General features: G+C 44.0%; 1 protein-coding gene across 4 annotated transcripts in view; it reads right to left on the bottom strand.

Annotated features, from left to right (window-relative positions):
• LOC146811957 (uncharacterized) overlaps positions 1 to 26,898 on the bottom strand; it is a 1,438,216-nt gene that overhangs the window by 505,071 nt on the left and 906,247 nt on the right. The gene's annotated exons all lie outside the window — the stretch shown is intronic.

Raw genomic sequence — 26,898 nt, 5'->3', positions numbered from 1 at the left:
TGAAAGGGTGCAAGGGTAGTACCTGGGTGATTGAAGCACTGTATAGCTAATGCATTGGTGATTGCATGAGTACAGAGGTAACATCTGGGGGATTAAAGGAGTACATATGTAACGCCTAGCTGACTGCATGACTACAGGGGTAAAATCTGGGGATATACATGACTACATAGGAAGTAACTGGGTGATTTTTTTTAACTGCATGGGTACTGTTACAATTCCTGCCAGGTTTTAAAATGTGCTATGATAATAGGGAGGGCAAAAAAAGAGGGGCCGGGGTGGCCATTATCTTCAAAGACTAGTGGGAGCTAGTGTCCTCCGCCCCAATCTACATGCAGGGTATAGAAGGCCTCAATTTCTGCCTCAAAATTAACCCCTCAACCTTCTTTTTCGGGCATTCTTATTTATAGACCGCCTGATTGTGCCGCGAATGTATGCCAGGATCCTTGCAGTTATATTGCTCAAAAATCGCTAGTTCGTGCTAATTTTACGGCCCTTGGCGATTTTAATCTGCACGTGAATGACTCCAGCTGTGCACAAGCAGCTCAGCTGGTCTCTTCCTTGGCAGGGGCCAATCTTATGCAACATGTATCTTCCCCTACGCACAAAGCAGGCCTTACCCTAGATTTCGTTTTTCTAACATTGCATCTATATATATGGAGGCTCCCTGTCCATTGGTCTGGTCGGATTACTGTTTGATTCCTTTTTCCGTTAATCTGGCCAACCCTGGTCAGTTTAAGGGCAAGCGCACCGTCATAAAAAGAAATTGGAAAAACTTGACCGCAGCATCCCTAAGTCCGATTATTCAGGAAAATGATCCACCTCTATCTTCAGACCCCAATTTAGATGCCCTCGCTGTAAATCAATGGATCTCCGCGACTGTGGAGTCCATTGCTCCGGTCAGAGTTGTGAAGTCTCTTAGACACACCCCCTCTGCACCATGGTTCTCTGACTCACTTAGAGAAGTTAAAAGCAGGTGTAAACGCCTGGAATGCCAGTGGAGAGCGAGCTACTGCGAACTGGCAAAAGCAAGTTATAAAAATGCATTGAAGGAACAACATAAGTTACTAAAAGCAGCCAGGAGGAACTACATAGTCAATGGTATCCACAAGGCAGATCTCTCTAGTAAAGAGGTTTTTAAGGTGGTTCGGACCTTTTTCAAGCCTAAAGCATCAGAGACTGAAGTGCAACCTTCCCCATTTATGTGTGAAAAGATTGCAAGTTTATTCAACAATAAATTTTCAAAGGTTTATGATTCCTTCTCAACACCATTGGCAATGGAAAAATCAGATAGGTCGGTGGGAGTTGCGGCGGAACCTTTGCTTACGAATTTCATGCCAATTTCGCAGCAAGATGCATTGGCAGAAATTCATAAATGCAGATCAGGCGCCCCAGATGATCCATGTCCTCCTAAACTTTGGAAAGTGCTGTCATTATCTTATTGGTGCGCTGTCTCATATCTGGAACACTTCCCTTGAATCCAGCGTTTTCCCAAACAATAGGAAACATGCTATGCTTCTCTCTCTGAGGAAAAAACCGAATGGGAACCCCGGAGATCTCAATAATTTTAGGCCAATTTAATTGCTGTCCGTGCCGGGAAAAATGTTAGAGAAGCTGGACCAGCGACAACTGACTAACTTTATCAAGAGTCAGGGATCTCTGCATGACACACAATCTGGATTCTGGGCGGGTTTCAGCACGGAGACTGCTCTCCTCGAGGTGGCTGAGTCAGTGAGAGGGTCGCTCGATTCAGGGGCATCAGCATTGCTGGTGCTCCTGGATCTGTCTGCGGCATTTGACACAGTAGACCATGCCATGTTGGCTCAGGGATTACGGGACATGGGCTTCGGGGGGAAGGTGTTGGCCTGGCTGGAATCATATCTGAGCGGTCATATTCGGAGAGTCACCCTACAACCATTTGAATCAAAGCCCAAACACTTTTGGTGTGGTGTTCCTCTGCTCTTTAATCTGTACCTGGCTCCGCTTTTCTCTCTGATTGCAACTGGGGGGTGAAGGCGATTTCTTACGCTGACGATACCCAGTTGGTTTTCTCTTTTCAAGAGCAGACGGTAGATGCCTTCAAAAACTTTATGGGTTGTCTGAGAGATATAGCATTATAGATGAATAAAAACAAGCTAAAACTCAATGCGGGAAAAACAAAGGTGCTGTTTTATGGAAAGGGCCCAGCACCAGATTTGTGGTGGCCATCAGAAATGGACGCACCCCCTACCCTCGCCACTAATATTAAAAACTAAGGCGTGAAGTGAGATGCTGATCTTTCCTTTTCGGCTCAAATTCAGCAGGTCTCTGCTGCTTGCTTCAGCAAATTGAGAAACCTCTGGAAATTTTTACATTTCATGCCAGAAGACTGCCGCAAATACGTAGTCCATTCCACAGTTACATCTTGGCTGGATTACGCAAATGGTCTATATCTTGGCCTTCCTAAATATTTGATTAGATGCCTTCAGATGGTACACAATGCGGATGCCAGACTGATCAGATGCACACCTTTTCGGCATCATGTCTCTCCACATTTACTTGAGCTTCATTGGCTCCCAGTAGCCAAAAGAATCGAATTCAAGGCCATGACTCTGGCCTACCGGGCTCTTAAGGGAAAGTGCCCCGGATACCGTAAACCAAGGCTATGCTGCTATAAGCAAAATTGATCTCTGAGGGCAAACTCACAAAATCTGCTTTGCACCCCCTGCTTTGTGAAAGCCCGTCTGGTGCGGTAGAGCGTTCTCAGTGAGGACAGCCAAAATGTCTAACGCCCTGCATGGGAACCTCCGCCAAGCTGATTCAGACACCTGCTTCAGAAAAGCGCTGAAGACATGGCTTTTTAGGGCTGATTAGGCTTGGGATCAGTGCTTGGACCTCTATGTGCGGAATGCCTGCTGTTAGAGCGCCGGGACACCTTTGGTTGAGGTAGCTGTTTGCGCTTTAAAAGTACCAGTATTAATATTACAGCAGTGCATATGTAGTGCCTGGATCATTGGAAGACTGTAGTACTTGGGTGTTTTATAACTGCATGAGTGTTGGGCCTAGCCAAATATAAAGCAGCAGACTATTACATGAATGAACCATAAGTGTCTCCATATTGTTAAAAGCATGCATACATGCGTCTCTACCTTTTCAAATCAGCATTATATCTAAAAGAAATATGTATACAATATTTCTGGAATATAGTGAAACCTAAAACTGAAACATGTAATAGATCTGCCTGAGTTATTGCATAACTTCATGAGTAGTGCTTGGGTGATTGAATGAGTCGTAGGGTAGTCACTGGATAATTCTAAGAGAAGATGGATAGTGACTGGCTAGCTGCATGAGTACACACATAAACGTACTGGTGTACATAGGAAGTGAGTGGGTGATTTTATAAGTCCATGAGTAATGCCTGGGTGAATTTAGCAGTACTAAAGTAGTGCCCGAGTGATTACAGAAGTGCAAAGGTAGTGCCTGGGTGATTTTATAAGTGCATGAGTACTGGTTGAGTGAGTACATAAGTACAAGAGTAGTGCGTGCGTAATTGAAAGAGTGCAAAGATAGTGCCAGGCTGATTGAAGCACTGTATAGCTAATGCACTGGTGATTCCATAAGTACAGAGGTAATGTCTGGGGAATTAAAGGAGTACATACATAACACCTGGGTGATTGCATTACTACAGGGGTAATATCTGGAGATTTACATGACGACATAGAAAGTCACTGGGTGATTTTATAAGTGCATGAGTACTTCTTGGGTGATTGCAGCACTACTGAGCTAGTGCCGGAGTAAATACAGGAGTGCAAAGGTAGTGCCTGGGTGATTATATAACAGCATGACTACTGGTTGAGTGATTACATAAGTAAAAGTGTAGTGCCTCGGTGATAGAAGGAATGCAACGTTAGCACCTGAGTGATTATATAAGTACATTAGTGGCTACATGATTCAGAGAGTGCATGGATAATACCTTGGTGATTGCAGGAGTGTATAGGTAGTGCCCGGATGTTTGCATGAATGCAGGAGTAATGCCGGAGTGATTACAGCAGTGCATATGTAGTGCGTGGATCGTTGGAAGACTACACAGGTAGTACTTCGATGTTCTTTAACTGCATGAGTGTTGGGCCTAGCCAAATATAAAGCAGCAGACTATTACATGACTCATTATAAGTCTCTCCATATTGTTAAAAGCATGCATACATGTCTCTAAGTTTTCAAATCAGAGTACATAGGTAATACTTTGGTGATTGCAGGAGTATATAAGTAGTGCCTGGAGGTTTGCATGAATGCAGGAGTAATGCCTGAGTGATTACAGCAGTGCATATGTAGTGCCTGGATCATTGGAAGACTAAAAGGGTAGTACTTGGGTGTTTTTATAACTGCATGAGTTTTGGACCTAGCCAAAAATAAAGCAGCACACTATTACATGACTCAACTATAAGTATCTCCATAATGTTAAAAGCATACATACATAGATCTCTACATTTTCAAATCATCATATCTAAAAGTAATATGTATACAATTTTTCTCCAATATAGTGAGACTTACAACTAAAACATGTAATAGATCTGCCTGAGTGATTGCATAACTTCATGAGTAGTGCTTGGGTGATTGAATGACTGTAAGGATAGTCACTGGGCAATTGTAGGAGACGATGGATAGTGACTGACTAATTGCATGACTGCACACATAAACGTTGAGTGCATGGATATCTGTATGAATAGCACCTAAAGGTATAGATGACTCATTCGGAAATGACTAGGTGAATACATGAGTGCAACAGTAGCACCTCGGTGATTCTACGACTGCAAGGGTAGCGCCTGGGTTATTACTTGAGTGCATAGGTACAGTCTTCATGATTTCATGACTGCAGTAGTACATAACTAGTGCCTGGGTGATTGCATGACTGCATGGGTTATATCTGAGTATTACTGGAGTACATAGGAAGTGAGTGGGTAATTTTATAAATCCATGAGTACTGCCTGAGTGATTACAGAAGTACTAAGGGACTGCCTGAGTAAAGTCAGGAGTGCAAAGGTAGTGCCTGGGTGGTTTTATACGTGCATGAGTACTGGCTGAGTGATTACATAAGTACAAGAGTAGTGCCTGCATGATTGAAAGATTGCAAGGGCATTGCCTGGGTGATTGAACCAGTGTATAGCTAATGCATTGGTGATTGCATAAGTTCACAAGTAATATCTGGGGTACTACAGGAACACATAGAAAGAGCCTGGGTAATTTTATAAGTGCATCAGTACTATCTGAGTGATTGCACTAATACTGTGGTAGTGACTCAGTTAATGAAATAGTGTAAAGGTAATGCCTAGGTGATTTTATAAGTGCATGGGCACTGGCAACGTGATTGGAGGAGTGCATAGATTCTGACAGGGTGATTGGAAGAGTGCAAGGCTAGCACCTGCATAATTGAATCAGTGTATAACCAGCACATTGATGATTGCATGATTACAGGAGTTATGTCTGGGGGATTAAAGGAGTACACAGGTAATGCCTAGAGAGTCCATGATTGCAGGGATAATATCTGGGAGATTACTGGAGTACATAGGAAGTGCCTGAGTAATTTTATAAGTGCATGTGTACTGCCTGAGTGATTGGAGTACTAATACAGTAGTGTCTGAGTGATTGGAAGACAGCAACATTCTAAGTAGTAGCAGAATACTGAAACTGCAGCTCCAAAGTCAGGTCTATGACATGGTGTACACTTTTGTACTGCAGCCTCACAATTCTGTAACTACTCAGGGTGCTGAACATACTCAAAATAAAGCATAAAAGCTACAAATGACTCTGTTATAAATCTCACCATATTCCTAAAACGATACATGCATATATGTCTACCTTTTGAACTCATTATCACAAATAACAGAAATACACAAATAGACTGAACTTTACATTTCAAAGACACACCTACATTTCTACAATGTATTTCAAGTGTACCTTTCCCCAAACTTATAGAAAGTAGCCTAATCAGTAATCACTTCTGCCAACATGTCTTAAAACTCAGTTTATTCTACAGATTCACCATTCTACAAATATTGAACCTATTCAAACATAAAGTAGCAACCTATCACGTCTCTACCATAACTCCAACCATATTCCTAAAAGCATGCATGCTTCTATCTATACCTATTGCCAAAAGCATTACATATATTGGAACACATGTGCAAGTAGAAACTTAACCACGCTCACAAGACTATAAGGGCCTTAAAACTTAACAGACTATGCTTAACATTTCAAACACACCTGGATTTATGCAGCAAATTTCAAGTGAACTTTTACACAGACTCTTATAAAGCACCATAATCAATAATTCCTTTTGCCTTTGGACCAACGCGGAACTGCACCGGGACTTTCCTTGCACCATTGACGCCAGCATCTCGCCCCATCGACGCCCCATCGACGCCAGCATCTCGCCGGACCTGCTGCGCGGGTCCCGCAGCGCCCATCAGGTTTTGAAGGGAGCGGTGTGGAGCAGGACTGATCTAAGCCGGGTGAGCGGCAGCTGACAGGGCTGCGAGCAGCAGGGGACTCCATTGACCAGGAGCCCCTGCGTGCCCAATAGTCTACACCTGGGCAGCTCTCCCTGGAAGTCACGCCCCCTGCAGAATTGTTAGATAAAACTGCCTATCTACCTTGCACCTTTGGGATTTACCTTTTGCCTTTGGACCAACGCGGAACTGCACCGGGACTTTCCTTGCACCATCGACGCCAGCATCTCGCCCCATCGACGCCAGCATCTCGTCGGACCCGCTGCGCGGGTCCCGCAGCGCCCATCAGGTTTTGAAGGGAGCGGTGTGGAGCAGGACTGATCTAAGCCGGGTGAGCGGCAGCTGACAGGGCTGCGAGCAGCAGGGGACTCCATTGACCAGGAGTCCCTGCGTGCCCAATAGTCTACACCTGGGCAGCTCTCCCTGGAAGTCACGCCCCCCTGCAGAATTGTTAGATAAAACTGCCTATCTACCTTGCACCTTTGGGATTTACCTTTTGCCTTTGGACCAACGCGGAACTGCACCGGGACTTTCCTTGCACCATCGACGCCAGCATCTCGCCCCATCGACGCCAGCATCTCGTCGGACCCGCTGCGTGGGTCCCGCAGCGCCCATCAGGTTTTTTTTTTTTTTTTTTGAAATATTTTTATTGAATTTGCAAACACAAAAGAAAAAGACCACTCATCAATCTTCATGTGTGGCAGGTGGTTACTACAGGCGGAATTAAACAGTGCAGTAGTATTACAATTTAGACAGAAAGACATGAGATACGGAACATATCGCCTCTCCCAGCCCGCACCTGTGCATCTGACCATCACATCACTCCTGATCACTAAGTTCCTCGTCCGATCCCTCCGGTGGGGGCTCACAAATATTCCCTCTGTATACATTCCACCCGCGCCCATCAGGTTTTGAAGGGAGCGGTGTGGAGCAGGACTGATCTAAGCCGGGTGAGCGGCAGCTGACAGGGCTGCGAGCAGCAGGGGACTCTATTGACCAGGAGCCCCTGCGTGCCCAATAGTCTACACCTAGGCAGCTCTCCCTGGAAGTCACGCCCCCCACGCCCACATACGTACTTCATTTAGGGCTTGCTTTCCCGCAGCGCGCGGGAGTGCCTGGGGCGAAGCCCGGGCAAAGGGCGGGCCGTCTGAGGCCGTCAGAGGCAGGAGGAGGCAGGGCTGGGCCCATTCCCTAAGACCTGTTTCCCATTTCTCTATCCTCTGAGGTACTGTTCGTTTATACGTGCTTGTTTAGTGGCACACACTCACTTACTATTTAATGCAGTTGCTGTTTATAGGCCACATTATATAATACTTACGCATGCTTTTATATTTGTGGTGTACTACTGACATTTGTAATCATCGGTCTTGGTCATTTGCCCGTCCACTAATATGGCTACTTGTACCCCATCACGAAAATCATCCACGCTGGGAGGCTCAGTCAGAGGCACGTTAGATAATTTCATTACAAGAGCAGCCTCTGTTCTGGAAAAGGAGATAGCTATGGTGGAGCGACGGCTATTGGCCGAATATTTACAATCCAAAAGATCTTCGCTCGGCCCTATTCAGCTGGTCGTTTCACCGCCGCTGGCTTCACCTATCTCCCGTGTACCGGATAGCCCCATTGTCTGCACATCTTCTTCAACTGCTTGTGCTGGCAAGCTAACGTCATATTCTCAAATACACCCAACTTCGTCTGTTCCTACCCACTCTAATAATTATTCTGGGGTCCCTACACCACCGACCTCACTTGTCCTTGGGGCCATGCCTAATTCTAATGCTGCCAGCCCACAAAAGCCAAGAGGGAGAAGTAACATCGTAGCCCCCCCCCCTTCTAAGAAAAGGAAGAAGGGAGGAATAAAACCAAATAAAATGAAGCAGCTGGGCAATATTAAACACATTACAATGGAAAATATTGCAAACAGTTCTATTCCAGTACCCAAGCAGTTAGTAGAGCAAGTTACGGAGTCAGATCTCTGTAAATTCGAACTTTTATCAAACGATATGATGTCCCAAATTGAGAAAGTACTTAAATCACTCCTTCTTCCTTTAATAGAAAGGATGAAGAGTGTATCAAACCAACTAGGGCTAATAGAACAGATGATCCAGAAAAATACTGACAAACTTAATGAGAAATTGCCGAAGGTTTTGGCACCATTAAATAGTACCTCTGCTGCCAACCTATGTATAGCGCCAGATGATAGGCTAAGCAGATCAGAATTAACTAATATTAAAACTGTTCCACCCCCACCAAATGTATTTAATCCATCACCCACCCGAAAGACAACTGCCACCTCCCCCTCCTCTAGAGGCCCCCACCCTTCCATAAACAATGCACTCACCTGTACCCTCCCAAACAAAACACATGGTGGCAGTCTGGATCACATAGACCTCCCGCCAGAGGCAACTCCTTATGTTGTGCTTATGACAGGAGTCCCTGCATTAGAGGCAGGTAAGAAAGAAGGTTATTATGACCTAAAAAACAAGCTCCTGCACTGGCTGGGGAAGAACAGGCCGTTACCTTTTAATATAAATGGTGAACTTTTAAATGTTCGCAGGCTTAGTTGGGTGGGTCCACGGCCTAAGGACATGGAGGGCGACGTAATCGTTGTCAATTTTAGAGATGTTAGAGCTACTAGACACATAGTGAACTGGTCCCAAGCTCCATACCAGAGTTCCATCAGAACTTATGATTTAACCTACTTTTACCCGCAGTCACTAATTAGGAATCCTACTCATTTCAACACTTCAACCCGACCACAGGCAGGGTTATCCTCTTTTAATTTACCCACTTTTAATCGCTTTTCCTCACTCAGAGGATTAGAGCATGTTGATTGACGCCCTATAGGTCATCACACCCACCATCCCTCATGTGGTTCAACGAAGAGACACTTACATAAAGACTACTCACCTCTATCTCTGACTAATGTTACATCAGATAGTGGGAGGGCCAACCCTGGAACAATCCAAATACTTTCGTGGAACATCGCAGGCCTTAAGAAACATCTGGCAAACCCGGACTGGTTTGACTTTGTCAACCAATATGATATTTGTATGTTTCAGGAGACCTGGAGCTTAGACCCTCTTTATATGTCCGGCTACTCTACTTTTTATATTCCGGCAGTGCACCAGGGCGTGGGCCGACCTTCGGGAGGCCTACACATTTGGATCAAGGTCGCATTGAATTTGGACATCAAAGTCCACAATGCCACGTCAGTAGATCTTCTTCATCTATCTTTCAAACGGCCCTGGAATGGTTCTAGAGTCGACCTTCTCAATATATATGCTAGAGGAGGCCCGCCTACTCAAAACTCTACCACCAGCTCCATTCTGGAAAACGTCTTGTTAGGTATCCCACCACTCTCCAATATTATTTTAGGTGGTGACCTAAATTGTACGTATGAACCACTAAGAGATGCATATCTTTTAGGGCTCACAGAGGAAGATAGTAAAAACTGTATCCCCCCTCTAAATCTGAGTTCTACTATGAGATGGTCAAAGAGGGCACTTCAGATGACCGGTCTCATTCTGGAATTCAACCTCCGAGCCCTAAATGGAAGAACCTTCTCTGATCCACATGGGGCTATGACCTTTAATAGAGTAAATGGGCCATCACGCATAGATTACATTATTATAGATGCAAAATCCTGGGAGCACGTGGTTGACATGAAGGTAGAACAGATGCCAGACAGTGACCATAATCCCCTCTGTGCAGTTTTTAAATGGAATAGAAGGTTAAATTCTTTAAATTCGAATTTAGCCTCAAAAGTAGTAACCCCTACAAACTGCAATAGAAGGTTGAAATGGCACAAAGTATCATGCCACGAGGACATCTTAACCTCCATAAACCTCCAAGTGGCCTCTAAGGCTACAGAATTTGCTCTCCTCAATGCCGTGTCGCTTGAGATAAATCATGCTGACCTTGATAATTCCTATAAATCACTTATTGAGGATATAGGCTCTCATTTTATAATAAAAAGACCAAAAGCTGGTATAAATCTTCCAGCCAAGAGAGGCAACCCATGGTTTACCAATGAATGCAGAATTCAGAGACAGGAGATTACACTTGCACTTCGCAAAAAAGATTTGGCAGCTGTTAGGTTGGCTAGACAAGCGTATAAAAAATCTATAGTAGCTGCTAAACGGGCATGGGAGGAGGAACATTGGCAAGCACTAAAGAGCGCAGCGTTTTTAAAAGATTACAAAACCTTCTGGACTTTAACAACCCAATTAACCAGAAGAGACTCTGATCCAATCCTCAACAATATAACCAAAGAGCAGTGGTCTGTGCACTTTTCAAAACTATATTGTAATGAAGTAGAGCCCGACTACCTCCCGTCTGATAGTCCAGACCCCAACCCAACCTTTTTACAGCCTGATCCATCAGATCTGTTTACATTTGCGGAGGTTCAGATTGCCATTAAAAGTATAGCTTCCGGGAAGGCAGCGGGCCCTGATGGCCTACCAGGCGATCTGATCCTCCATGACCCTCTAATATGGGCAGAACTTATCTTTAACGTGATGAATTTACTGCTAAGAGGCCATTCTATCCCTGACTCATGGAAGGGTGCCGAGGTGGTCACAATCTATAAGAAGGGGGCGAGAGAGGACCCTGCCAACTATAGGCCGATAAGTTTAATTGATGTCATCCAAAAGGTGGTTGGCAGGGTTCTCAACTCACGAATGTGGACCTGGCTTGAAGAGGGAAATGTTGTAACACATCTACAAGCAGGGTTTAGGAATAAAGTGGGTACCATGGACCAGGTGTTTAGATTTCTAGCCACATATTGGAAGACCGTCCTTATTGGCGGGGGATCCTTATACCTGGCCTTTATCGACCTTAAAACTGCATTCGATCTCGTTCCCCGGGCCAAACTTTGGCAGGTCCTACATGAAATGGGGTTATCACGATACCTTTTGGAGTTTATTAAAAGACTGCATGAAGGTACATATGCAAGAATTAGATGGGGGAGTGAAGGCCAATTGACTGACCGTATTCCTGTTCAGAGGGGTTTCGCCAGGGATGTGTGATGGCTCCGACATTGTTCTCCCTCTTTATTAATGGGGTGGTAGACCATTTGAGGGAGGACCCAGCGGATGCCCCTGCCCTGGCGGGGGAAAAAACACCTACCCTCCTATTTGCAGACGATACACTCCTCATGTCCAAAACTCCTATGGGTCTTCAGAAACTGCTCGATAGGTTTTGTGCCTTTTGCGACAATCGTGGACTTACCATCAATACCGCTAAGACCAAATTGATGGTATTATCCAGAAATAAAAAACATAAGAGAATCACTGTCGCATTAAGTGGCACCCCATTAGAAGAAGTGGACGCCTTTGATTATTTGGGGGTTAGGATAAACTCTAAAATGAAATGGGATTCCCACATTGTCAAAATGTCTTTAAATTTAAAGAGAGTGACAGGAGCAATCCTTAGAGACCATCGTTTATCCTCTACCAAGCCTATTAGTCCTGCTTTATTGGTATATGAGGGTAAAGCCCTCTCTGCTGCTACTTACGGGTCCGAATTGTGGGGATCGGAAAGAGTTGCCGACCTAGTCTCTGTTGAACACAAATTTATGAGAGAATTAGTGGGTCTTCCAGTCTCCACTCCTACCAAGCCGCTACTCTATGATTTGGGACGTCGTTCCATCAAAGACATTGTTGGTCTCCGCCCCGTTTTATTTTGGGTCCGGCTTAGGAGGACCCCAGAACTGAGCAATTATGCAGCAGTCCTTGACGAACTTATCACTCTAAATGGTTCCAGGCTGATCCCATGGCTGAAAAATTTGAGGGATATGGTAATTAAGCTAGGGCTAAAAGAAGAATGGCTCCTGCAGCAGCCCCCGCCAAAAGATATTATTAAAAAATTATACTGGTCAAGCGTAGAGGGAATGGCTCTGACAAACCCAAAGCTGGGCACTTTGACTGACGCATTTTTGACCTCCAAGCCAGTACCGAAGCTGGAACCGTTTCTAGATTTCATCTCTTCACCAAGGGACAGAGCTTTGTTCCTCAAAATGAGGTTTGGTATGCTACCCCTTAATGTTTTTACAAACAGCTGGAAAATGTTTAAACCTAATTGCATAGCTTGCCCGGGATGTTCCAATCCTACTGAGTCACTGGGGCATTTCCTGTTTGCCTGTAAGGCATACCGGGCACCCAGAAAACGCTGGTTATCCCCAGTTTGTAGTAATCTGGGAACCAGGCATTCATCAGTGGCCCTCCGCATCCTAACAACGGATACCACATCCATGATGGTAATTTGTGGCGTAGCTAAATACCTTGGGAAAGCATGGCAACTACGCTCTAAACTGGTTGAAGCAAGTATCGCTTAGATTGCCATTTTTGTCTTTTCATGCCATCTATATGAAATAATTTTCTATTATTGGATTTGTATCTCCTGCCTAAAAACCCCTACCACTCTGTTTTATTTAATCTCCCCCTTTTAAAAGTTTTGTATTTTTTTTTTTTTTTGGGAAATTTCTAAAGTATACTTTTATATGTTTTTTATTTCTTGTGGTTTTATCCATGCTGAATTGTAACTACTTTTATGATACTTTGTTATCGAATAAAGTATAAATCAATCAATCAATAATTCCTCACCCAACATATCTTAAAAATCACTTTTCTTCAACTACTGCTTTACTATTCTAGTACTAATCTGGTATTGAGCATAGCTAACAGCAAAGCAACCCTTCACTTATCTTTGATGAAAATCACCCAATATTTCTAAAAGCATGTATGCATATGTCTGTATCTTTTGCTAGCAGCATCATATATAAAAGAAATATACAGATAAATGTATACCTGTGTTTTATACATCCATCATCTTCAAAAACATAACACATACCATAATATATGTCATAGTAGAAACATATCTCAGTCACCACACCATCCACAGCTCAAATCCTCACAGACTACACTTCAATTTTCAAACAGACGCTGAAAATTATGCAGTATATATGAAATGTACCTTTCCACACATCATACAAATTACTCTAATAAATAAAATCTCTACAAACATATCTCAAACCTCTCTATTGGGCTGCTGATTTACCATCCTACAACTACTTATAATGTTACACCTACCCAAATACAATGTAGGAACCCTTCACATGTCTTTACTAAATGTCTCATCATATTCCTAAAAGTATACATGATTATGCCTGTACAATAACACTATCATCCAAACCTTAAACATTCACAGAACAAACTTCCAATTTCAAGCAAACACCCAAAATTGTGACATATTTCAACTGTACCTCTCTAGAAACTTAAAAAAGAAGCCTAATCACTAATACCTTATGTCAACATCTTTTAAAGCCCACTATTATCCTACATCTTCACCATTCCACTACTACTCACACTCTTGAGCCTACCACATAAAAAGCAACAACACATCTTTGTTACACATCATGCACCTTCAAACATATAAGACATATGAAAACACATATACAAGTAGAGACACACGTGAGACAGAAGTCCATGCACACCTTAAATCTTGACACACTCCACCTGCAAATTTAAAGCAGCACCTAAAATTATGTGGCATACTACATATCCACACACTAAAAAAAACTACCATAATCACTAATCCATCTTCCAAGATACACATATGACTATACAAAATCTATTTTAAACAACATTTAACTAGAATAAAACAAACTACAATACACATCTCTACATTTAATAATATATTTCAAACATCACAGTTTATCAAGAATTGTTAAAGATTAAAAGTAAACCTAATACATAATACACATCACAATTTATAACTCACCTTCCAAAATGATTTGGAGAATTTAAAATATCACAAACTCATAAAATATTTTTTAATGCACACAATCAATGTAATGCACCACTCTCAGCAATGTAAAACCAGTAATGGCAAACTTTCCCTCTTTTTCTCCACACAAATACATGTAAGTAACAAATCACATTGCTTCCTACATTATTTCAAATTATAAACACATTTATATCGGTTAAATATATGAACCCTTATCAACTGACTTCTAAAAGTGCCCAAACTGATTCTGGATTTTTTTAGAGTCGTGACTCCACCATGCAGCAACACGAGGGAGCCGCGAATCCATACGGGAGTTCAAAAATATGTTACAAATAAAAATACCATTATTTTCTAACAACACACCACTTCTAAAGATAGTACTGACTTAGGAAATTATAGTTTAATAACATATCTCCTATATATAAATTACAATTTCACATTTTAAGTCCACAGTTAAGTTTCAATCCTTCCTGCATTCTGCTTAATGCCAGTTTCCATAGTAACAGTTCATGGAACATTCAACTGAACTGACGGGTCACAAGTTCACCATATTTTCAAATCCAGCACACAAGGTAACAAATCCAAACAGCAGGTGTGGTTGACGTTTGCAACATATCTCCTTTTCCTATCTGATGTACCTTTCAAACATTTTCTACTAACCAATAAGGAACATGCTTTTAAAGAAACAGCCAATCAATTCTCTACTTTTTAAAAACTGCATCTTGTCCACCATTTTAGATACCTCTCATTCTACCAACTGACTACCTCAGCTACAGACATCTTTTTATTACTTCCAGACATCCCTTCAAGATGCTTACAGTGTGGATTGTTGGTCACAGCTATGTTTTCTGGTGCAAAAGGTATGATGAACGCAGAGGTATTGACAAAGACCGAGCTTTGCAAAATGTGGATATTAAATGGACTGCACAGAGAGGATTAAAGTGGCACCAATTGATGCCTTTGGTTAAAACCTTTTTGCATCTCCAACCCCCTGACCTCATGATTGTGCACTGTGGTGGCAATGACCATGGCATATTGACTGGGGTAGGTCTTGAAATGCTAATGAAGAACACCTTTGCACAATTGATGTTGCTTTTGCCTCAAACTGTCTTTGTATACTCTACTATATGCCAAAGACAGAAATGGAAGTGGTCAAATCAATTCTGTCCACAGATTGAGAAAGCTAGAATAAATGTCAATAAAGCTGTTTCTGCTTACCTCAGAGACCATAGGATGTGCTCCATATATAACAACAATCTAGGTTTTGATATGGATCACATCTACAGAAGTAATGGAGTACACTTCAAAGATCAAGGAAACACAGTGTTACATGTAGGTACAACAAACACAATGAAAACAAGGGCTATTTTTAGAGCCACCCTATAACATAAAAGTGAATATAATTTTTTTGTACAAATACATATTTTTTTGTGATTCTCACACCCGACGCAAATCCGCAAAAGCATTACATACATATATATCTCGCTCACCACTACTCCGGACGTTTGGAGCTTAGAACTGTGGCGGTCCTGGATTGGTCCAGGAACCCCTTCATATACAAACACAATTTCTTCTTGTTACAAAAAAATTCCAGGACACTAAACCATTTTCGAAATTGTTAACACACTAATACCAGTTACTACATACGCACTCACAGATTTTTAGGTCTAGACACACATGTACTAATTCATCCATACAATCACTCATACACGCAGTCACTCATAACTACAATACTATCATAAGCAGTCATACACCTATACAATCACACACCGCTACTCATCCATGCAGTTACTCACACGCCTACTTAGTCATGCAAAGAATCTATCACAGTCCCATTTACTCACCTATACAATTATATACACACCACCTCACGTATTCATACAGATAGAAATGCATACTTACTCTCATATATAATCACTGATACAAGTACACACTCATCCATACAGCCACTGTCAGAATCACTCAGTCTCACATATAGTTGTTTATATACACCATCACTCACAGATACTGCCTTTAACATATGTAGTTACTTGGACATGTACCACTGAGACATCCATTCACTCACCAACACACTCATACAGACACTTACCCACCCATACAGCTGTTTCCATATGCACTCTTGAACCTATACACCCAGTGAATCACCCATTCACACATCTATGCACAGAGTCACACACCTCCCACCCATCCACACACACACTCAGTCTCCCATTCAAATACTCAGGCAAACAAACAATAACCCATTTAGACACTCATTTACCTACTAACCAACCCATGTAGCAATTTACACAACAACAGACAGACTGATACAGACATTCACACAGTTTAGTCACTAACCGATGCATTCAGTAAGACACGTTTATTCATTCACTTATACAATCAGTCACACACCTGCTAAATCGTCCATCCAGAGACTTATACACCCACTCATTCTTCAATACACCTTGGCATATAAATAAACTCTACAGAAACACACAGTCACTGGATGATGTCATCATTGATGTCATTTGAGATGTCATCAGTGATGTCACTGACCATGCCATGAATGATGTAATATGTGACGTCATGAGCAGTGCATTGGGGGCGCGAGTTATAGTTAGCTGAACTAACTATAAGGGTGCAATTTCTATGTTTTTGTACGTGTCAAATGTCCAGCTATACGAAATCCTCAGAGTCAAAGGAGCCCATGACCCTGCAGGGCAGTCTCATTACAATTAGCACGGAGCAGCCCATCAATCACAACCATGGCAAAAAAGCTATGATGCCCAATTCCAGAGACATGTTATTTATTCCAAAACACAGCATCACGTCATGTTTTCATGTCCTTACGTATTTCGGCGTCCATTGCAGCCATGATCACAGGTGAAAACAATTAAAAATGCAAAGTGCGTTTGTGCGTGCTTAAAACTCATTAGTCACATGACTCAATAAAAAATACATTTCCCAAAGTGCATTGTAAAGTCATATTAGCGTATATGATTCATTGTATTGAGAATAGCATTGAAGTGACCCATGATTACGATAGTCTTTTGCCTATATCTACTATTATAGTTTGCTCCACTGTTTAATTAATCACAGGTGTGTTGGGGTATCACTATTTAAACTAAATTGGTTCAACAGTGCGTCATGTGATTCAGAACGCAGAAGTGTTGGCGATATATATATATATATATATATATATATATAAAAATAAATCATGCTCTGGCTTGGGATCGTTCGTTTTGAAAAGCACTCGACAAACACCAAGGTGCTCCAAGCATGACACCTTTATTACACGGAAAAGATAACGTCTGCCTGCTGCTTTCACAGTTCCCACCACGTACGCCGACGCGTTTCAAGGCAATCCTCTTCTTCAGGGCTGGTGGCGGAAAAATGCACCTCCGGTCACTCCCCACTTAAAAGCACAGCGCGGCACGCCACATGATCGGCTGTCACATGTGCAATAAGCAAAGCATTTTGGGCAATGTAGTGCCGGCTTAAATAAGCATGCAATGTCCTGCTGAACAGAGCCCCCAAATGAGCCCCGGCAGATAGACGTCATCTTCAATTCCTTGATGCTGGTCCCCGGATAGAGGCTGGCAAATGTCAACCCCTTGGGGCCCCCAGGTTCTCGGGGTGGTGCTCTTCGACGGCACGACCGCCGCCAATAAATCATGCCCCGGCTTGGGATCGTTTGTTTTGAAAAGCACTCGACAAACACCAAGGTGCTCCAAGCAGGACACCTTTATTACACGGAAAGGATAACGTCTGCCTGCTGCTTTCACAGTTCCCACCATGTACGCCGACGCGTTTCAAGGCAATCCTCTTCGTCAGGGCTGGTGGCGGAAAAATGCACCTCCGGTCACTCCCCACTTAAAAGCACAACGCGGCACGCCACATGATCGGCTGTCACGTGTGCAATAAGCAAAGCATTTTGGGCAATGTAGTGCCGGCTTAAATAAGCATGCAATGTCCTGCTGAACAGAGCCCCCAAATGAGCCCCGGCAGATAGACGTTCTGCTGAATTCCTTGATGCTGGTCCCCGGATAGAGGCTGGCAAATGTCAACCCCTTGGGGCCCCCAGGTTCTCGGGGTGGTGCTCTTCGACGGCACGACCGCCGCCAATAAATCATGCCCCGGCTTGGGATCGTTTGTTTTGAAAAGCACTCGACAAACACCAAGGTGCTCCAAGCATGACACCTTTATTACACGGAAAGGATAACGTCTGCCTGCTGCTTTCACAGTTCCCACCACGTACGCCGACGCGTTTCAAGGCAATCCTCTTCTTCAGGGCTGGTGGCGGAAAAATGCACCTCCGGTCACTCCCCACTTAAAAGCACAATGGTCATAATAGGTCATAACTCTAACTACCTACTGGCAACCGCCAGTAGGTAATATATATATATATATATATATATATATATATATATATATATATATATATATATATATATATATATATTATAGTTAGGACCTATTTTCCATAGGAAATCCGCAACATTCTATTTGGAATAACTTTGGCGCCCGTTGACGAATCTTCGCAAAATTTTCAAAACTTTTGGCCAGCTCCGGTCCGCTCCTATCCTGAAAGTCTCGGGATGATTCATGTAGCGGGGGCTGAGAAAAAGCGGGGTCCCAAAACATGTTTTCCCCATGCAATTATCCATAGGACCTTTAGCCGCAGCTACAGCCCGAATTGCTGAACGGAATTACACCAAATTTGGCAGAAAGGTGGAGTCGTGCCTTTTGCTTAAATGGTGTAAATTCGTTCAGTAGTTCCTGAGAGAATCAAAAGCCTAATTACATATATATCTGGGCAGAGACTAATCACACATCTCATCGTGAGATCTGATTGGCTGTCAGCACTTCATCCAAGAAGTGTTGGCAGCCATCTTGGGACCAATATACATGATAGCACCTCATTAAAAAGCATTGCAGTTAATAGAAGGTTTTAAGACTTTAGTTACATTATAAACCATTTGTTGACGGTACCATACTCATTTTAGGAATTGTGGTATGTTCTAAGGTGATTTTACCATGTGGAAAAGCCTTCTGCTGGGATTTCATGAATCACGTTTGAGAGAAAACTATTTTCTCATGCTTTTCCCACCGAGGTTTGGAAGGTGATCTATAAGCTAAACTGAGAGCATATTTTCTGTAAATTCACATTATCTTTCTCAGTCATGTGAGAATGAAGTCTGACATTCTCAGTAAAACATGTACATCCAACAAGGGCAGAGACTGTCAGTTGATTCCTTTGTGTTCTACTGTAGCTTCCCAGAGTGTTCTAAAGAACAACTAGAGCGCTAACAGTCCTACTTATGACAAAAGTATGGCACACCTGAAGCCATCTTGATTGGAATAAAGTGGTAACATTTAAAACATTTAATTTGCAAAGGAACAAAATGAGGGGGTTCATTTTGCCATAGAAATTACGATTAATGCTGCAGAAAGAAAAATTAGGGCACATTTTGACTTCTCAAATCCTCTTCGATTTCATAAAAAAATTCTGACATGCAGACTGAAACATGCACTTTGAATACCAGCAGCAGACTTCCCTGGTGAGCAGTAGCTTTACTACAGTGATCTAATGAGCAACTAGAGTGCTACCATTCAGAATTTATGGCAAATGTGTGAAACATCTGAATGCCTTCTTGATGGAACCAAAGTAAACAAGCATTGAAAATACAATAGGTCTCACCCTCGTTTTAAGCTAAAGCAATTCTGTTTGTAATTAGGTGGCTTTTTAGCTTTGCTCGTATTAGTGTTTTTCAAACTTTCATGTACATAACATGCATATGTATGCATATATGTATATGTATGCATGCATTTATATTTGTATTTATATAGATATGCAGATTATATATATGTTTATATATGTATATATATATATATACATACACATATATAAATGCATATGCATATATATATGTGCATATGTGTGCGGGTAGAGGTAGAGAGAGGTATATAGAGGTAGAGAGGTAGAGGTAGAGAGTAGTAGAGAGTAGTAGAGAGAGAGGTAGAGTGAGGTAGAGAGTAGAGTGAGCATTGCAGACGGTGAGTAGTAGAGAGTAGTAGAGTGAGTAGTAGAGTGAGTGGTAGAGAGTAGTAGAGAGTGGGTAGTAGAGTGAGTAGTAGAGAGTAGTAGAGAGTGAGTAGTAGAGAGTGAGTAGCAGAGAGAGAGTAGTAGAGAGTAGTAGAGAGAGAGTAGTAGAGTGAGTAGTAGGGAGTAGTAGCGAGTGAGTAGTAGAGAGTGAGTAGTAGAGTGAGTAGATGAGAGTGAGTAGTAGAGAGTAGTAGTAGAGAGTAGTAGTAGAAGAGAGTAGTAGATAATGAGTAGTAGAGACTGAGTAGTAGAGACTGAGTAGTAGATTAGTAGAGAGTGAGTGGTAGAGAGTGAGCAGTAGAGAGTAGTGGAGTAATAGAGAGTGAGTAGTAGAGAGTGAGTAGTAGAGTGAGTGGTAGAGAGTAGTATAGAGTGAGTAGTAAAGAGTGAGTAGAAGCGAGTAGTAGAGAGCGAGTAGTAGAGAGCGAGTAGTAGAGAGCGAGCAGTAGAGAGTAGTAGAGAGTGAGTAATAGAGTAAGTAGTAGAGAGTAGTTGAGAGCGAGTAGTAGAGAGTGAGTAGTGGAGAGTGAGCAGTATAGAGTAGTAGAGAGTGAGTAGTAGAGAGTGAGTAGTAGAGAGTGAGTAGTAGAGAGAGAGTAGTAGAGAGTAAGTAGTAGAGTAGTATAGAGTGAGTGGTAGAGATTAGTAGAGTGAGTAGTAGAGAGTAGTAGAGATTGAGTAGTAGAGAGTGAGTAGTAGAGAGTAGTAGAGAGTGAGTAGTAGAGAGTAGTAGAGAGTGGATAGTAGAGAGTGAGTAGTAGAGAGTAGTAGAGAGTGAGTAGCAGAGAGAGTAGTAGAGATTAGTAGAGAGTGAGTAGTAGAGTGAGTTCTAGAGAGTAGTAGAGAGTGAGTAGTAGGGAGAAGTCGAGAGTGAATAGTAGAGAGTGAGTAGTAGAGTGGGAAGTAGAGAGTGAGTAGTAGAGAGTAGTAGTAGAGTAGTAGAGAATGAGTAGTAGAGAGTGAGTAGTAGAGAGTGAGTAGTAGAGAGTGAGTAGTAGAGAGTGAGTAGTAGAGTAGTGGAGTAGTAGAGAGTGAGTATTAGAGAGTAGTAGAGAGTGTGGAGTAGAGAGTGAGTAGTAGAGAGTAGTAGAGAGCGAGTAGTAGAGAGCAAGTAGTAGAGCGTGTGTAGTAGAGAGTGAGTAGTAGAAAGTAGTAGAGAGTGAGTAGTAGAGAGAGTAGTAGAGAGTAGTATATTTGCTCACCAACACACAAATAAATACACTCAGTCACCCAAACAACTGTTTCCAGATGCACTCTCAAACCTATACACCTAGTCAATCAACCATTCACACATCTGTGCATAGAGTTACACACACCCCATCCAACCACACACAAACTCAGTGTCCCGTACAAATACTCACCCAACTAATCAATAACTAATATATACACTCATGTAGTTAGTGACCAACTGATGCAGCATGTTGTACAACAACAGAGACAGTGATGCACACATTCACATAGTTTAGTTACTAATCCATGTATTAAGTGAGACACTTTTAATTACTCACTTAAACAGACAGTCAGACAGCTACTAAATCCTCCATCCAGACAGTTATATATCCACTCAATCTTCAATACAGATTGGTATATATATAATACATATTTAAATTTCAAACTAAATCACATTCACTGGATGATGTCATCAGTGATGTCATTTGAGATGTCATCAGTGATGTCATCAGTGATGTCACTGACCATGTCATGAATGATGCAATATGCGACATCATCAGCAGTGCATTGCGGGCGCGTGAGTTATAGTTAGAACTAACTATAACAGAGGAATTTCCATGGTTTTGTACGAGTGAAATGGCCAGCTAACTAGAACACCCCTGAAACCTATGGTTTTTTCTGTGAATTTCTAAGGTTTTTTAAATGCTAATTTCTAACTATAACGTCTCTGAAACCTATGTTTTTTTTCAGTGAATATATATATATATTATCTACTGGTGGTCGCCAGTAGTTAGGACCTAGTTTCCATAGGAAAAGCGTTTTTTCTTTTCCCAATAACTTTGTCGCCGGTTGACGAATCGGGGTGATTCGCCAAGTGGGGGCTGAGAAAAAAGGGGGTCCCAAAACAAGTTTTCTCCATTTTATTTCCCATAGGAAACTTTAGACACGACTACAGCCCGAACTGCTGAACGGAATTATACCAAATTTGGCAAAAAGGTAGCCCTTGGTTCAGAAAGAGACCTTTTTTTAAAATGGTGTAAATCCGTGCAGTAGTTCCTGAGAAATTAAAAACACTAGGTCACAAAATCTATTTCCCATAGGAAACTTTAGACACGGTTACAGCTGAAACTGCTGAACGGAATTACACCAAATTTAGCAAAAAGGTAGTGCTTGGTTCATAAAGCGGCCTTTTTTTTAGATGGTGTAAATTCGTTCACTAGTTTGAGATATTAAAGAACAAAAATCTTTATATGTCTGGGCGGGACCTAACTACACAAGCGCAAGCTTGGCTCTAATTGGCTGCCAACACTTCAATCTAGGAAGTGTTGGCAGCCATCTTGGTGCAATGCTTTTTAGGTCTCGCCTAGCGACGCAGCGCATGCGCTGCCCACTACACAAACACCACTGCACTGCCCTAAAACCTAAAACACTACCCCAGCACAGCCCCCTACACTGCCCGAACACCACTGCCCTAAACCCTGAAACACTACCCCCAGCATGACCCCCTACACTGCCCAAACACCACTGCACTGCCCTAAACCCTGAAACACCACCCCCAACACGACCCCCTATACTGCCTGATCACCACTGCACTGTCCTAAACCCTGAAACACCACCCCCCTGCATGACCCCCTACACTGCCCGAACACCACTGCACTGCCCTAAACCCTGAAATACCACCCCTAGCATGACCCCCTACACTGCCCGAACACCACTGCACTGCCCAAAGCCCTGAAACACCACCCCAGCACGACCCCCTATACTGCCCGAACACCATTGCTCTACCCAAAACCCTGAAACACCAGCCACCAGCCCCAGCACGCCCCCTACACTGCCTGAACAATACTGCACTGCCCTAAACCCTGAAACACCAGCCCCAGCATGACCCCCTACACTGCCCGAACACCACTGCACTGCCCAAAACCCTGAAACACCATCCCCAGCACGACCCCCTACACTGCCAGAACGTCACTGCACTTCCCTAAACCCTGAAATACCAGCCCCAGCACGACCCCCTACACTGCCCGAACACCACTGCACTGCCCTAGACCCTGAAACACCAGCCCCAGCACGACCCCCTACACTGCCCGAACACCACTGCAGTGCCCTAAACTCTGAAACACCACCCCCAGCAAGACCCCCTACACTGCCCGAACACCACTGCCCTAAACACTGAAACACCATGCCCAGCAAGGCCCCCCTACACTGCCTGAACAACACTGGCCTAAACCCTGAAACTCTACCCCCAGCACAACCCCCTACACTGCTCGAACACCACTGCCCTAAACCCTGATACACCATCCCCTGCATGACCCCCTACACTGCGCGAACACTACTGCACTGCCTTAAGCCCTGAAACACCACTCCCAGCAAGACCCCCTACACTGCCCGAACACCACTGCTCTGCCCTAAACCCTGAAACACCACCCCCAGCAAGACCGCCTACACTGCCCGAACACCACTGCACTGCCCTGTACCCTGAAACACCACCCCCGGCACAACCCCCTACACTACCCGAACACCACTGCTATACCCAAAACCCTGAAACACCAGCCCTGGCAAGACCCCCTACACTGCCCGAACACCACTGCACTGCCCTAAACCCTAAAACACCAGCCTTGCCACGACCCCCAAATCCCAGAAACACCGGCCCCGGCACGACCCCCTACACTGCCTGAAAACCACTGCACTGCCCTAAACCCTGAAACACCACCTGACGCACGACCCCTACACTGCCCGAACACCACTGCACTGCCCTAAACCCTGAAACACCACCTCTAGCACAACCCCCTACAGTGCCCGAACTCCACTGCACTGCCCTAAACCTTGAAACACCACGCCAGCATGACCCCCTACACTGCCCGAACACCACTGCACTGCCCTAAACCCTGAAACACCACCCCCAGGACTACCCCCTACACTGCCCGAACACCACTGCACTGCCCTAAACCCTGAAACACCACCCCCAGCACGACCCCCTACACTGCCCGAACACCACTGCACTAAACCGTGAAACACCACCCCCAGCAAGACACCCTACACTGTCCGAACACCACTGCACTGCCCATAACCCTAAAACACCACCCCCAGCACGACCCCTTACACTGCCCGAACACCACTGCACTCCCTAAACCCTACAACACCACCCCAGCATGACCCCCTACACTACCCAGACACCACTGCACTGCCCTGAACCCTAAAACACCACCCCCAGCTTGACCCCCTACACTATCCAAACACCACTGCAATGCCCTAAACCCTAAAACACCACCCCCAGCATGACCTCCCTACACTACCCAAACACCACTGCACTGCCCTAAACCCTAAAACACTACCCCCAGCACAACCCCCTACACTACACAAACACACAAATGCACTGCCCTAAACCCTAAAACACTACCCCCAGCATGACCCCTACACTACCCAAACACCAATGCACTACCCCAAATCACTTCCCCCAGCACGACCCCCTACACTACCGAAACACCACTGCACTACCCTAAACCCTAAAACACAACCCCCCACAACCCCCTACACTACCCAAACACCACTGCACTACCCTAAACCCTAAAACACGACCCACTACACTACACAAACGCCGCTGCACTACCCTAAACCCTAACACTATCCCCATCACAACCCCCTACACTACACAAACACTGCACTACCCTAAACCCTAAAACACTACCCCCTACACTACACAAACACCACTGCACTACCCTAAACCCTAAAACACTACCCCCAGCATGACCCCCTACACTATCCAACCATCACTGCACTACCCTAAACCTTAAAACACTACCCCCAGCAGTACCCCCTACACTACCCAAACACCACTGCACTACCCTAAAACCTAAAACACTACCCCAGCAGTACCCCCTACACTACGCAAACACCACAGCACTACCCTAAACCCTAAACCACTACCCCAGTACAACCCCCTACACTACCCACCACCACTGCACTACCCTAAATCCTAAACCACTATCCCCAGCACGACCCCTACACTACCCAAACACCACTGCACTACCCTAAACCCTAAAACACTCCCCCAGCACGACTCCCTACACTACCCAAACACCACTGCACTACCCTAAATCTACCCCCAGCATGACCCCTTACGCTACCCAAACACCACTGCACTACCCTAAATCCTAAATCTACCCCCAGCACGACCCTCTACACTACCCAAACTCCACTGCACTACCCTAAACCCTAAATCTACCCTCAGCACAACACCCTATACTACCCAAACACCACTGCACTACCCTAAACACTAAAACACTACCCCAGCACGACCCCCTATACTACACCAACACCACGGCAGTACCCTAAACCCTAAAACACTATCCCAGCACGACCCCCTATACTACCAAAACACCACTGCACTACCCTAAACCCTAAAACACTACCCCCAGCACGACCCCCTACACTACCCAAACACCACTTCACTGCCCTAAACCCTAAAACACTACCCCCAGCACGACCCCCTACATTACCCAAACACCACTGCACTACCCTAAACCCTAGAAAAGTAACCACCACCCCATGCCCAATCCCCCTTACCTCTCACTCCTCGTGGTTCCTCTCTCCTCGTGGTTCCTGCTTCATGTCGTCTCTGAGGGGCAGTGCACGTCATTGTGAGGAAACGGAATAGCCTCTGTTTCCTTACAACAACGTGGATCGTCTACATTTTTGTAGAACTCATGGTCATTTACCATACATACCTTTACAACTAAATTTGTTGTAAAGGCATGCGTGGTAAATTACCATGCGTTCTAAAAAATGCGTAGAAATGACTTCGCGATGTACAACGCATGCATGGTAATGCATGCATTGTAATGGTATCGCGAAGTAAAAAAGTCATTGTAATGGCTGTTTACCGATCGAAGCTAGCCCCTGTTCTTCAGTGAGTCGTTTATTTGATAAATTAGGAGGAAGGAATGTGTTTTTTTACCGAAAAGTGCATTCCCGGCTGTTGTATTGTGAAAGTGTCCGGGTGGCCTGGTTTCACTTCCGGTGAGAGAGTGGAAGAGTCTGTTTAGATCTAAAGGGGTTCTGCTGTTGGACGGGGCCGGTGCGACACGTCATCAGTAAACACAGCTAATGGAAAGCACTGTCCCCGAAGTGTGGAGCAGTGCCATGATAGGTCAACGAGTGTGCATCCCACCGCAGTATGACCGTACCGCGTGACCCATGTGCCGCCTCCAGTGTACGGAAGGCAGAAGCGGCATCCATCGCAGGTCCTCTTGAAGACCGTTGTGGCACTAATTCTACATTTTGGAACTAGGGTATTTTAACCTTATTGTTCCTACCAGACACAAAGAGAAGATCCTGTGTTATTCAGTGCCCTCGTTACCTTTTCTGTGGGTA

The sequence above is a fragment of the Triturus cristatus genome, chromosome 7, assembly GCF_964204655.1.
Source record: "Triturus cristatus chromosome 7, aTriCri1.1, whole genome shotgun sequence".
Classification (NCBI taxonomy): Eukaryota; Metazoa; Chordata; class Amphibia; order Caudata; family Salamandridae; genus Triturus; species Triturus cristatus.
The sequence above is the reverse complement of the archived record's forward strand: the minus strand, read 5'-3'. Positions and strand labels throughout refer to the sequence as shown.